The sequence below is a fragment of the Sus scrofa genome, chromosome 13, assembly GCF_000003025.6.
Source record: "Sus scrofa isolate TJ Tabasco breed Duroc chromosome 13, Sscrofa11.1, whole genome shotgun sequence".
NCBI lineage: Eukaryota > Metazoa > Chordata > Mammalia > Artiodactyla > Suidae > Sus > Sus scrofa.
In genome coordinates, this window is record NC_010455.5 from 183,499,432 (window position 1) to 183,512,652 (window position 13,221).

Sequence of the window (13,221 nt, forward strand, 5' to 3'; positions counted from 1 at the left end):
CTGTAGTTTTCTTTTTTTGTGGTATCTTTGTCTGGTTTTGATATCAGGGTGATGGTGGCCTCATGGAATGAGTTTGGGAGTGTCCCTTCCTCTGTGATTTTTTGGAATAAATTCAGAAGGAGAGGTGTTAGCTCTTCTCTAAATGTTTGATAGAATTCGCCTGTGAAGCCATCTGGTCCTGGACTTTTGTTTTTTGGAAGTTTTAAAATCACAGTTTCAATTTCAGTTCTTGTGATGGGTCCATTCATCTTTTCTATTTCATCTTGGTTTAGTCTTGGAAGATTGTACTTTTCTAAGAATTTGTCCATTTCTTTAAGGCTTTCTGTTTTATTGGCATATAGTTGCATATAGTAGTCTCTTATGATCCTTTGTATTTCTGTGATGTCCATTGTTACTTTTCCTTCTTCATTTCTAATTCTATTGATATGAGTCCTCTCCCTTTTTTGCTTGATAAGTATGGCTAAGGGTTTATCAATTTTGTTGATCTTTTCAAAGAACCAGATTTTCATTTCATTGATCTTTTCTAAGGTTTTCTTTGTTTCTATTTCATTGATTTCTATTCTGATTTTTATGATTTCTTTCCTTCTACTAACTTTAGGTCTTGTCTTTTCTTCTCTCTCTAGCTGCTTTAGATGGAAAGTTAGCTTGTTTATTTGAGCTTTTTCTTGTTTCCTGAGGTGGGCTTGAATTGCTATAAACTTCGCTCTTAGAATGGCTTTTGCTGCATCTCATAGGTTTTGGAGTGTTGTATCTTTGTTGTCATTTGCTTCTAGGTATTTTTAATTTCCCCTTTGATTTCTTCAGTGATCCATTGGTTGTTTAGTAGTATGTTGTTTAGTCTCCATATTTTTGTGTTTTTTGCAGTTTTTTTCTTATTGTTGATTTCTAAAAGCTGTATGAAATTAGAATTTACCTGGATTTGGAAGAATCGGTTGGTAAGAAACTGAAGTGGATAATTTGCAACACCATCCACTACCCAGTTAGTTAAGATGGAAATCCCCACCTCCATTTAATCAAGCACCAAGTTTTCTGCATTCTAACTTCTGAACATTCTTGAAATCATTTCACTTCCTTTCTCTCCATTTCTGATCATACCACCATCGTCTCTCACTTAGATAACTCCCTTCCAATCTGGTTTATCTGTTTCTAATCTTGTTTTCTTCCATTTACTTATTCAAAATGCAGTGAGTGCTTTTGTTAAAGAGAGAGATAAAGAGAAGTGAGAGAAAAAATTTGACCTAAAACCTCACAGCTTTAAAACCTTTCTTACTCTCCCCTGGACTGAAAAATTTATAATTTCTTGAATACTTTCACTTATCTCCTGCCTCATTCACATGCTATTCATTCTGCATGGATTTTTTATGTTATGCTTTCTGTAAAACTTAATACTCAATCATCTTTATAGAAACCTTCCATTGATGCTGGACTAACTAGTTTTAACTTGTATAGTTTCCCACAGAACATTGTATATTCCTTTCAGAACCCCCTTCAGACACTTGGGTGATGAAGTAGTCTTTAATATTAGACTTCTTCCTGGAGTAATCTAATCTCTATGATAGTTGTACATTTACTGTGTTTGAACAGTAGTAATATTTTTAAATTGAAGATATTTCAGAGAGTGCATTGATGACATTGTCCATATGGATATTAGAGTAAATTAGAAATGCAATTATAAGATTATAAGTCATAATGTCATAATGATAGTAGTATGTCAAGTAATCATTATTGCAATCCTGTGAGATAGATACAATATATTTTCACACACTACAGATAAGGAAACAGAAGAAAAATAAGTAACTTGGTTATTATTACTTAATTATTTATTTGCAGAATCAGGGGTTAAAATTAAGGCAGTCTGTGATACACTATGATCTTTGCAAATGTTTTTGAAGAATGCTGAGAATTAAAAAAGTAGATAGTTTCTAGAAAAAGTGATAGATGCTAGAATATTCAGAAGTATGAAACTCTAAAGGGAAGAAGGTTTGTACTCAAATGGAAAGTCAGAGAAACAGTCACTGTGGGAGAAGAGAAGTTATGTAGAAAATTCTTAGAGGATAGAGATATTTTATTAAAGGAAGTATAAGAAGGCCATATTGTAAGAAGTGTTATGAATTTAAAAAAGCTTCCAGAATTAATTTTGTTAAAATGGCCATACTATCCAAAGCAAACTACAGATTTAATGTGATCCCTATACCCACGACATTTTTTCAGAACTAGAACAAAAAATTCCTAAAATTTTAATGGAAACATAAATGACCCAGAATTGCCAAAGCAATCCTGAAGAAAAAGAATAAAGCAGGAAGCATAATCCTCCAATACTTCAGATAATACTACAAAGCTACAGTTATCAAAATGATGTGGGATTGGCACAAAAACAGACATACGGATTAATCACAGAATGGACAGCCCAGAAATAAAAAGCACACACCTATGGTGAATTAATCTTTGACAAAGGGATTCAAGAATATAGAATGGAGAAAAGGCAGTCGCTTCGACAATGGCATTGGGAAAATTGGACAGCTGCATGTAAATCAATGAAGTTCAAACACATCCTCATACCATACACAAATATAAATTCAAAATGGCTTAAAGACTTAAACATAAAGCATGACACCATAAAACTCCTGGAAGAGATCATAGGCAACATTCTCTCATATAAGTCATACAAATGTCTTCTTAGGTCAGTCTTCCAAGGCAATATAAATAAAAACAAAAATAAACAAATGAGAACTAATTGAATTTACAAGATTTTTGCAAATAAAGGAAGTCATTAACAAAACGAAAAGACAACCTAAAGAATAGGAGAAAATATTTGCAAATAATGTGACCAACAAGGGCTTCATTTCCAAAATATACAAACAACTCAGGCAATTCAGCAACAACAAAAAACAAACAACCCAAGTGAAACATGGGTAGAAGACCTAAGTAGACATTTCTCCAAAGAAGAAATACAAATGACAAACAGGCACATTGAAATAGCTAATTAGAAAAATGCAAATCAAAACTACAATGAAGCATAGCACTTCACGCCAGTCAGAATGGCAATCATTAAAAAGTCTAAAAGTAGCAAATGCTAGAATGGGTGTAGGGAACACTCCTACACTGTTGGTAGGATTGTAAATTGGTGCAACCAGTGTGGAAAATACTAGAGAAGTTCCTCATAAAAGTAAAAATAGAATTACCATAAGATCCAGCAATCCCACTCCTTGGATATATCCAGACAAAACTACTGAAAAAGACACACATACCCCTATGTTCAAAGCAGCACTATTTACAATAGCCAAGACATGAAAACATCCTAAATGTCCATCAGCAGATCAACGGCTTAAGAATGATACATATATACAACAGAATACTACTCAGCCATATAAAAGAATGAAATAATGCCATTCATAGCAACATGGATACAACTAGAGATTATCACACTTAGTAAAGTAAATCAGAAATAGATATCAAATATCATATGATACAATTTATATGTGGAATCTAAAATATGACACATGAACCTGTCTGTGAAACAGAAACAGATTCAGGGACATAGGGAATAGACTTATAGTTGCCAATAGAGATGAGGGATGGAATGGGAGGTTAGGGTAGCAGATGTGAGCTATTATATATAGAATGGATGAACAAAAATGTCTCACCACATAGCTCAGGGAACAATATACAATATCCTATGATAAACCATAATGGAAAAATATTTAAAAATATGTCAAAAACAAATAGTGTGCTACAAACGTGATACTTAGTCTTGAAAATCCTCATAACATCATGTGTTTTTCATATTCCATATCATAAAGTTTTTTCATCTACTCTCTTTTATATTACTGTGTAACCACTTGCCTTATTATAGATATGGTTTTGGTCATTTTTTTGTGTGTGTTTTTTTAGGACCACACCTGTGGCATATGGAGGTTCCCAAGCTAGGGGTCTAATCAGAGCTGCAGCTGCTAACCTACACCAGAGCCACAGCAATTCAGATCTGAGCTGAGTCTGTAACCTACACCACAGTTCACGGCAGCACCGGATCTTTAACCCATTGAGCAAGGCTAGGGATCAAACCTGCTACCTCATGGTTCCCAGTCAGATACGTTAACCACTGAGCCATGACGGGAACTCCTGGTTTTGGTCATTTTTAATTAAAGGGGATAAAGGTTAATAAAAGAGAACAAAAGTATTAAAGCTATTTAAATTTTTTTCTTATAAATATATATATATATATCTAGGTTAGTGAAGATATATAGTGAATATTTGTACATGCATATCTGTACAGCTTTTTAAAACTCATTAATTCTAGTAGGTACCAATTTTCTTATTAGGAAGCATGTATATTAGCAGAATTATGATTATTTCTTTTTCAGTTTAATAAATTATTTTAAAATTATTTAAATAAAATGCTTATAGGATTCATCTTGGATTTAATTCTGATTTTCATGAGCATTTTTTGCCAGTGGAAAAAAGTTAAAGAAAACTTTTTATTTGCTTAGAATAGATATTTGTGCCCTTGATTAAAATGCTATATTCTAACATATTCCTTTTGTCATCTATTGAACTGATTGTGTATCTACAAAATTTTCTTCTTATGCAATAAGAAAAATATATAATAGATTTGATATTTTTTACATTTAAGTCATATTGATGAGTTATTCTTTTAACGTACAGCTTTGTTCAAATATGCTATTATTTTGCATATTTAAATAAGAAACATTTTTGTCTTTTTTTGTCAACTTGTCATATAAGAATGTCACAGTCTTCATAAATATATTGTTTTATGCTCTATAAGAATGTAAAATTCTACCTAACGGATAGTTTACCCTAAACTTTTAAAACAACTGAAATATAAACTTTTCTGGGCTCAAGGAAACTAATGAATAATTTACTATATGTAAGAAAAACAATAGGTCTTTTAACATATTTACTTCATTTCCTTCCACATTTTGTACAAGAAGAACCTGAGCCTCAGAAAGACTGCATAATTTCCACAGGACTCATACACTAGTAAACCAAAGAGCTCAGATTTATGCTAATATATGTGTCCTCATGAGCATTGTTAAGTCTTAGCATTCAAACCCAAAGCATTTTTTTAAGAAGAAATAAATAAGAGCCCTTTATAAACACACAAGTCCTAAAAGGAAAAAAGTCCGGGCCTTATAAAAATTGCTGCATTACTTTCAAAGGTCTTGTGATGAGTGTAGTTTTACACTCGGTGAAAAAATATGCAATCATATATCTTCTCTTCTAGGTTTTGCCATATTTCCACGCTGTTTTTTTTTTTTCTTTTCAGATATTTTAAGATATTTAAATAAAGGAGAAAGTTCTACAAAATGTCTTGAAGGACAATATAATTAATGAAGTCTTTAATGAGTTAAGTTTTCAGAACTGTGCATTCTAGTGACACTCCATTGAAATACCCAATTAAAAGATAATTAGGATAAATCATGGTGAGAAAGGAGATAACCTCACATCTCCAAGTACAGACCATTGTACCTCACATAAAACTTTCAAGGTGACTCTTCTGGCATCTCCAGAATAATTGGAATTAAGTACAAAGATGATAATCATTTTAATATTTAACAAATTTATTTTAAAATGTGCAATTTTAAAATTGATGAGATGAGAAATCTATTTTTTTTAAATGATTTGTTAATGCTTTCTCAAAGTAGAAGATATGTCAGTTATTTTCATCGCCATTTTAAAATAGTCATAGTTTATTCATTCATTCATTTTAACACTCATTAATTCATAGAATATTGATTGTCAACTGTGAACCATGGCAGAATCAAGATTTCTGTTGACAATATAGATTGAACTTGGCTTGTAGTTAAAAATATGTATCAAGTTTTTCTCACATTTTTAAAACTTCAACACTAAGTGTTTATTGTAGAAACAGATTACCTAAATATAACTTCCTTGAGAGACATAAATAATTTGGAATATTGTTAGATATAACTTAAAATCTTTAATTGCCTGAACTTCTAAATAAAATTCTAACCTGCATCCCACTAGATAAAATTATTATAAGAACATTTCTAAATCACTAAAAATAAGAAAAAAAATTATCTTCAGATGGCAGACGTTATTAGTACCAACAAATTTAAAACACCTATACGTTTTTGTAAATAAATTATCAGGGCAAATCAAGGGGGAAGCCTGTGCTTGAGTTTATCTGCATGTTTATAAGTATATACATGTACTTATATAAATATGTATAAATAAGTTTGTTTTCGTGAGTGTTTGCATTCGAAATATAATAATGGAGCTCAACTACTGAGAGTCAACTCCTGCCTCTTCCTCTTACTATCTGTGATTTTAGATAAGTAGCTTCCACTATTTCACCTTATTTATCTTATATTAAAATATAAATAATACCGATTCCTACCTGGAAGAGTTTTTGTAAGGATTAAATGAATGACCATATGAAAATAATGAGCAAAATGCCTAGTTACAATGAGCACTTAATGAATACTGACAAATACTATGTGTATTTACTGTGATTGGACTTATGAGTATTTCCAAGGGTGGAAGGGGCATGGAGAAGAAATAATTTCTTTAGATCTGAAATTTTGGAAACCTTCGTTAAGGTTTGAGAGAAAAATATGCAAGGTACCATGAGAAGTTATGTTTTAATTACTGAATAAAACTCTCAAGTCCTAAATAGTATGTGTCCAGAGTTGATCATAATCAAAATGAAAACTGAGGATATGATTGCATTTTACAAAACATCATATATAGGAATTCCCCTTCATGGCTCAGTGGTTAACAAACCCAACTAGGATCCATGAGGATGCAGGTTCAATCCCTGGCCTCACTCAGTGGGCATTGCCGTGAGCTGTGGAGTGGGTCACAAATGCAGCTTGGATCCCGCGTTACTGTGGCTGTGGCTAGGCCAGCAGCTATAGCTCTGATTTGACCCCTAGCCTGGGAACCTCCATATGCTAAGGGTGTGGCCTTAAAAAGACAAAAAAGACACACACACTCACACAAAACACCATATATATAATTACATATTCTATAAATATAATATTATAAATATATATTTTATTGGTAATTTGAATGACAGTGGTCACTGTGTTTTTTAAGCAGCAGGAGCTCTCAAACTCTCCCAAGGACCTCTGCACATAGAAAAGTGGCATGGGCCACCATCTCAACAGAGAACTTGTAAAAAAGTGATGGAGGTCTATGAATATTAGAGTGAGTAATGCACTGGTCCCAACTGTTTGCTTTATATGAGTAAACAATAGAAAATCAAACAGGGGTGGCATTAGTGGGTTTACTTCTCCACTTGTATTCCATGTCAGGATGGATTTGTGGGACTCTATCTAGTTTGCTAATTAATAAGTTAACATTGTTTTTAGTATGATCTGTTGCCTGATCCTTGAAAGCAGATTTCTGCATTGTTCTTTGTTTTTTATTTTTTTTTCAAAATCATGATCCACTTCTTTATAACTTTCTATAAGCCTCATCTTTCAAATAGTGGAGCTTCATTTGCTCTCTCTGGGGCCAGGCAACCATAGACTTCAATCAGCCCATGAGCAGGTACTTAATAACCTTAGTATACTCATTTATTGCTTGTCTGAGGTTTCTGAATGTCTTACTACTACTTGTCCCTCCTCCTCCAATTTTATGCTCTTTTCTATTGGTTAAGAAATATTTTCCTGTTACTGAACTTTAAAAATAATCATAGTTGTTATAATTCTCAATCAGTTCTTCAGTGATATTCTATGGCCAGAAACTTCTGAATAAATTATGCTCACCTTCCATTTATACAATTTTTAGCATAGTGTATGGCCATACATAATAAATATTATTTTTCCAACCTTACTTGCATCCAAGAATAACCATATAAATAGCTCAAGCCAGTGATATGTACATGGACATCTGGAATCTGGCCATTGAGAAGCAAGATGAGATGTACTATTTCCAGTCCTTTTCATCTCTTTCCTTTCTTGCTTACAGAACAACTGTCAACAAGGAATCTGAGGTTAGGAATCAGGTGGTAATTAACTGCATGCCTGTTTACTAAATTAAATAGGAAAAAATAGCAAATTTATTTTGTCCCTTCTAGGAGCTCACTGATCTTTGTCAAATAAGTTGTTTGAGCCAAGAAGAGAAAAACAAATAGTTTTATAGCACCAGCCCTGCCTGTTATCTCTGTTGAAATGCTTTTCTTCCAGATGTTGTTATGGCTAACTCCTTTACTTATTTTCACTTATAATCTGGTACCATATTCCCTAGTACCCCTGATTGCTTTATTTTACTACCCTCCCCCATTGTACTTCTTCTTCTCTAACACATTATATAATTTATTAATGTAGCATGATTAGTACTTACTCCATTAAGATGTATTTCCAAGAAGAGATCTTTATTTCCTTTGCCACTGATGTGTTTCACATGACTAGCACAGGGCAGGAGACAAGAACTTCAACTAATGTTTCTAAAGGAGAAAAGGAAAAAAATAGTCAATCCAGATAAAGAAAACTGCAGATGAAGACCATGAGTTGGAAATATTCCATGAGGATATATATTTTAAATTACAGAATGGCTGCAACTTAGAATAAAATGAAAAAGCATAATGACTTGAAACTTGAAATGTTGGGAAAGGCCAAGTAATGCAGAAATTTGTAGTTCTTCTAAAGATCTGGAACATTTAAATATCATTAGAAGCCAACAGGAGGAGGGTGAAGTTTGGAATATTAGCAAGAGAGTAACTGGAATGATAAACCATGATATTTACTTCAGAAAGAGTGAACAAAGACAAAGGATATATATCCTTTGTTTCTATCTGTCTATCCGTCTTTCTATCTGCAATGTAGAGTTCAATAAAACAATGAACTCATTGACTAAAGAGTTATATTGTTGGTGGCAAGATTATAAGTGCACTAAACAGGGCAAAATTAGAGCTTTTTATCAGAATCCCAGTGGTTCAGCAGGTTAAGGACCTGGCATTGTCACTTTGGCAGCTTGGGTTGCTGCTGTGGTGCAGGCTTGAGCCATTACAGACAAGAGTAAGAAGAATTATCAGGAGAGAGAAGTAGACATGCGGTAGATAAATCATGTTTACAAAAGCATTATGACATAGTCATCATTTTCACTTATAGAAAGAGATCAAGGTCCAAACAAGAAAAGCAGTATACCCTGGATTGAATGGCAAATAGTCACAGAGCCCTATTTCTCACCTAAGCATCTTTTTCAGGCTAAGCATTTTTCTTTAAATTTATCTAAGTGGTCAGAAGATTTACTGTTAAAGTAATTGGTTTACTCTTCAGATCCCAGCATTCATTAGGGACTTTCTCTAAGGATAATTGTCAGAATGCAATGATTTAAGTAACATAAAGCAATTAAAGTGTACGTCACATAGTACACAGCAATAAATGATAGCCAATATTATAAGAATCATCATTGCCATTATTTTTACTGCTCTTATCATTAGTGAGTTTCAGTGCAAGTTATTTCACTTCTTTTAAACCTATTTTCTTCTTCAATAAAATGAGAAAACTATGCTTGTTTTTGTGAATTAAGGATAAAGTTCACATCAAAAATTCAGAGTAAAGATTAGGCATGATAATGGATGGAAACATTCTGAAAAGGCACATAACCTTGGATGTTAGAATTATTGAGTAAAATCTTTTGAATCTCATGCAGCTGAATCCTTCACCAGAATAGCTTATATGTTTCTATTATCATTGTAAAATACAATTCCAAGGCTTGAATACAGTATTCTAGAGGTTTCTGGTACAGCTGTTGCTTGTACTGGTCTTAACTGTATCTATTTCTTAGGGAAGTTTCATGCCACATTTAGCAGCTACATTGCATTGCAGTTTCATACTGAATTAGTATTCAATTAAAACTACCAAGCCTTTTTTTTAATCCCCTCATGAACTTCTTAAATCTCTACTCTACCTATTGTTTGCTTAGATAATTACAAAAGAAATCTTAGAGAAGCACATATGGTAACAGACTAGACAAATTACTTTTACTTTTATGTACAATAATTAATTAATATTGTATATTCAATATGCTTTGAAAGGCTTTCAATACTGAGGGAGAAGGGTAATACTTACACTAGCAATTCTAAAAAATAAGTTCTTTTGCATACTCTGTAAAGTTACTGAAACTAGCATTGCGTACTGTAAGAGATATTTGTAATTTCTAGGTCAGACAGAAATTAAGGGAGGGCTTAGTGGACATAGATATCCTTACATAACTTCTCCATATATCAACAAACTTTGATCAATCATTCATTAATTTGCCTTTGAGGGAAGAGGAAATGGTTCTGCATCCTATAAGGAGAATATACAGCCCTTATATTTAATTTATATAATGAAGCTTTAAATATTTTTAAATGGAATCAGAATGTAATCCAATTGAAAAAGTAACTTCTAACATTTCACTTTCCACAAATATACATTCATTGTGGTGGTGAATGGCCTGCTTAAATGATAACTAATTTGATTTCAAATGGAGAAAGTGTTTGCTAACTCCACTTAAAGTATCAATTTTATGTACTCTTGTCCTTTTCTTTCACTCTTTAAACATTGTCAAATACATGAATTTTTTTTTTTTTGTCCAGAAGCTTAGCATTGCCTAGACAAAAAGTTTTTATCAACTATGAAATAAGGTGATTATGGTTTAAAGTTGGCCTCCTTAGTCTTGACTATTCTACCTGGACATTGTACACTGCACAAGTGCTAGGTGAATTGAGGTCTAAATCAATCATTTTGTGAAAAATTTGTGGTGGTCTTTCTTTACTTTCTCTCCCTGCTTTCTTTTCCTTTCTTTCTTTCTTTTTCCAGTAGGTAATCTCAAGATGTGAATACAAAGTTTTCAACCATATTTTTAGTTCTTTACAGCTAAAATCCTCTGAAAATATTAATATTATCAAACAGAGAAGAATCATTGAATCTATGAAAATAGAGAAGTCACATCCTTGAAATAGACCAAGAGACAGAAGAAGAAAGACTATTAGATGTGGAGGGGCATGGGAAAATATGTAGAAAAAATAAATTGTTTGCAATGTAATATCTAAGAGAACTTCTTGAAGGAAAACAGAAGATGATACCCAAAGAAAACTATTCTTGTAAGTAGAAATTCTTATGAAAGATACAAAGGGAAATGCCTACATTACCTATCTTGGAATTTCAACATGCAAATAATAGGAGTTAAAATAAAATAAAAAAGAAGACTTAAAGGGAAGAAACATATCAAAGAATTAATGCTAGAAAATTTCTTACAGCCAAGGGATGGAAATATGCTCAAAATGATGTGAGCTGTTGAAGACAAGACAGAGTATTAGGAAACAAAGAGGTTAAAAGGAGAGAAATTCTGAGGAATTATATTAGGAAACATCAAGGATGACCATCGTCCTCTGATTTAGAGGACAAGCAGCCCATATTGAAGCAAGATGACAAAGGACTCTGAGAAATTAGTTTCCAAAGAGAAATGAAAATAAAGCTGATAGAAAACTGCCTTTTTTCATTTTAGAAAACTGTCTTTTTTCATTTTCCTAGCAGAATATTATCATAGATAAATAATGACGAATATGATGACAGGTACAAATCAAATTAAGTACATAAGACAGATGATTACTAATTCCAAGGGAAACAAAATAATTATGACAGTAAATGTAATCATACTATAGTACATAGTTCAGCTATATTTACTTTGAGTTAATATAATCACAATATTGACTTAACAAATCAACACAAAAACTATACTGGAAGAAAACATGAAAATTGTTACATCTAACCATGTGTGGGGTAGGGGCGAGAGATGAGAATATAAGAGAACAGTATGTTCCTCTTCCAATGAAATATGTTAATACAAATTTCAAAAACTGAAAATTAGGATGCATTCATGTTACTTAGAAATGTGTAGATAAATCCCAGAAGAAAAACTTCAAATCTTGAAAGTCATTTTCTCTTAGGAGTAAAATTGGAAGGGAAGATTTGATCTAGGGACTGGAGATGTCATTCCAGCGTAATTGGGCAACTTTAATTTGTAATGATGTACAGATATTTATTTGACAAATACAAAAAAATAAAATACCATTTTAAATACTGATGACCTTGACAATGTCAAGAAAATTAACTTTTCAAAGGTCAGCTTATACTATAAAGAAATAGAAGTATAGTGTAAAGAAGTATAAGTATAGTGACCTATATTTATACTTCTTTATAGTATGATAAGTATGGTGATCTCTGCCTACACTTTGCTGCTGTCATGAGCAGCACCAAGTGTACTCTCACTTAGAAAGGAGCAGTTTAACTGCATTGGTATGTGTGCAGTCAATCAAATGAAATTCAAATATCTTGTCTTATAACCAAGGGTCTGAGTTCAAATGCAGGAACGTTAAATCTAGAACCATAGATCTAAACATGAGTATTTTGATAAAATAAGCAGAATAGAACCACATCAACCTCCAAGAAAACTATGTAAAAATGGTAGGCTTAGTTCTCAGGTGGCAGTGACTAGAAAATGTATATGGGGACAAACATTTTCTTTAAAAAGTCTTCGTTCTAGGAAAATGATATTTCAAAATATCGAATAGAGGGGTGAATTCTAGGTTTTGATACAGGATTTCAGTAGCCAACTGAAGAACGATGTTCACATGGGGAATAGAATGGTGAGACATATGTATGTTAACTTCTGCCCCTCCTGCTATAAAAGACATATGTATGTTAACTTCTGCCCCTCCTGCTATAAAAGGTTTATCCTGTGAACCATAAACCACTGCCACCTATCTCTCAACCCCATTCCTAGCAGCCACCCAGATCCAGGGAAGGTAGCATGATACTGCTGCTCCTATCACCTGCTCTAGGTACACATGTGCCACTGCCACCCCTGAGAACTCCAGGACTGGGCACCAGCTGTTGCATTTTCATACTTGCTGTCAAGGAGATGATAAACATAGAAAGTTAGACATTATGAGGTGACAAAGAAATAACTTTCAGAAAAAAAGAATAAGAAAAAAAAACACAAATACTTTTTTTTTTTTTTTGATCTTTTTAAGGCCACAACCACAGCATGTGGAAGTTCCCAGGCTAGGGGTAAAATCAGAGTTGCATCTGCCAGCCACAGCCACAGCCACAGCAACGCAGGATCCAAGCTGTGTCACAGCTTAGAGCAATGCAGGATCCTTTAACCCACTGAGTGAGGCCAGGGATTGAACCCACATCCTCATGGGTACTAATTGGGTTCATTACCACTGAGCCACGACAGGAA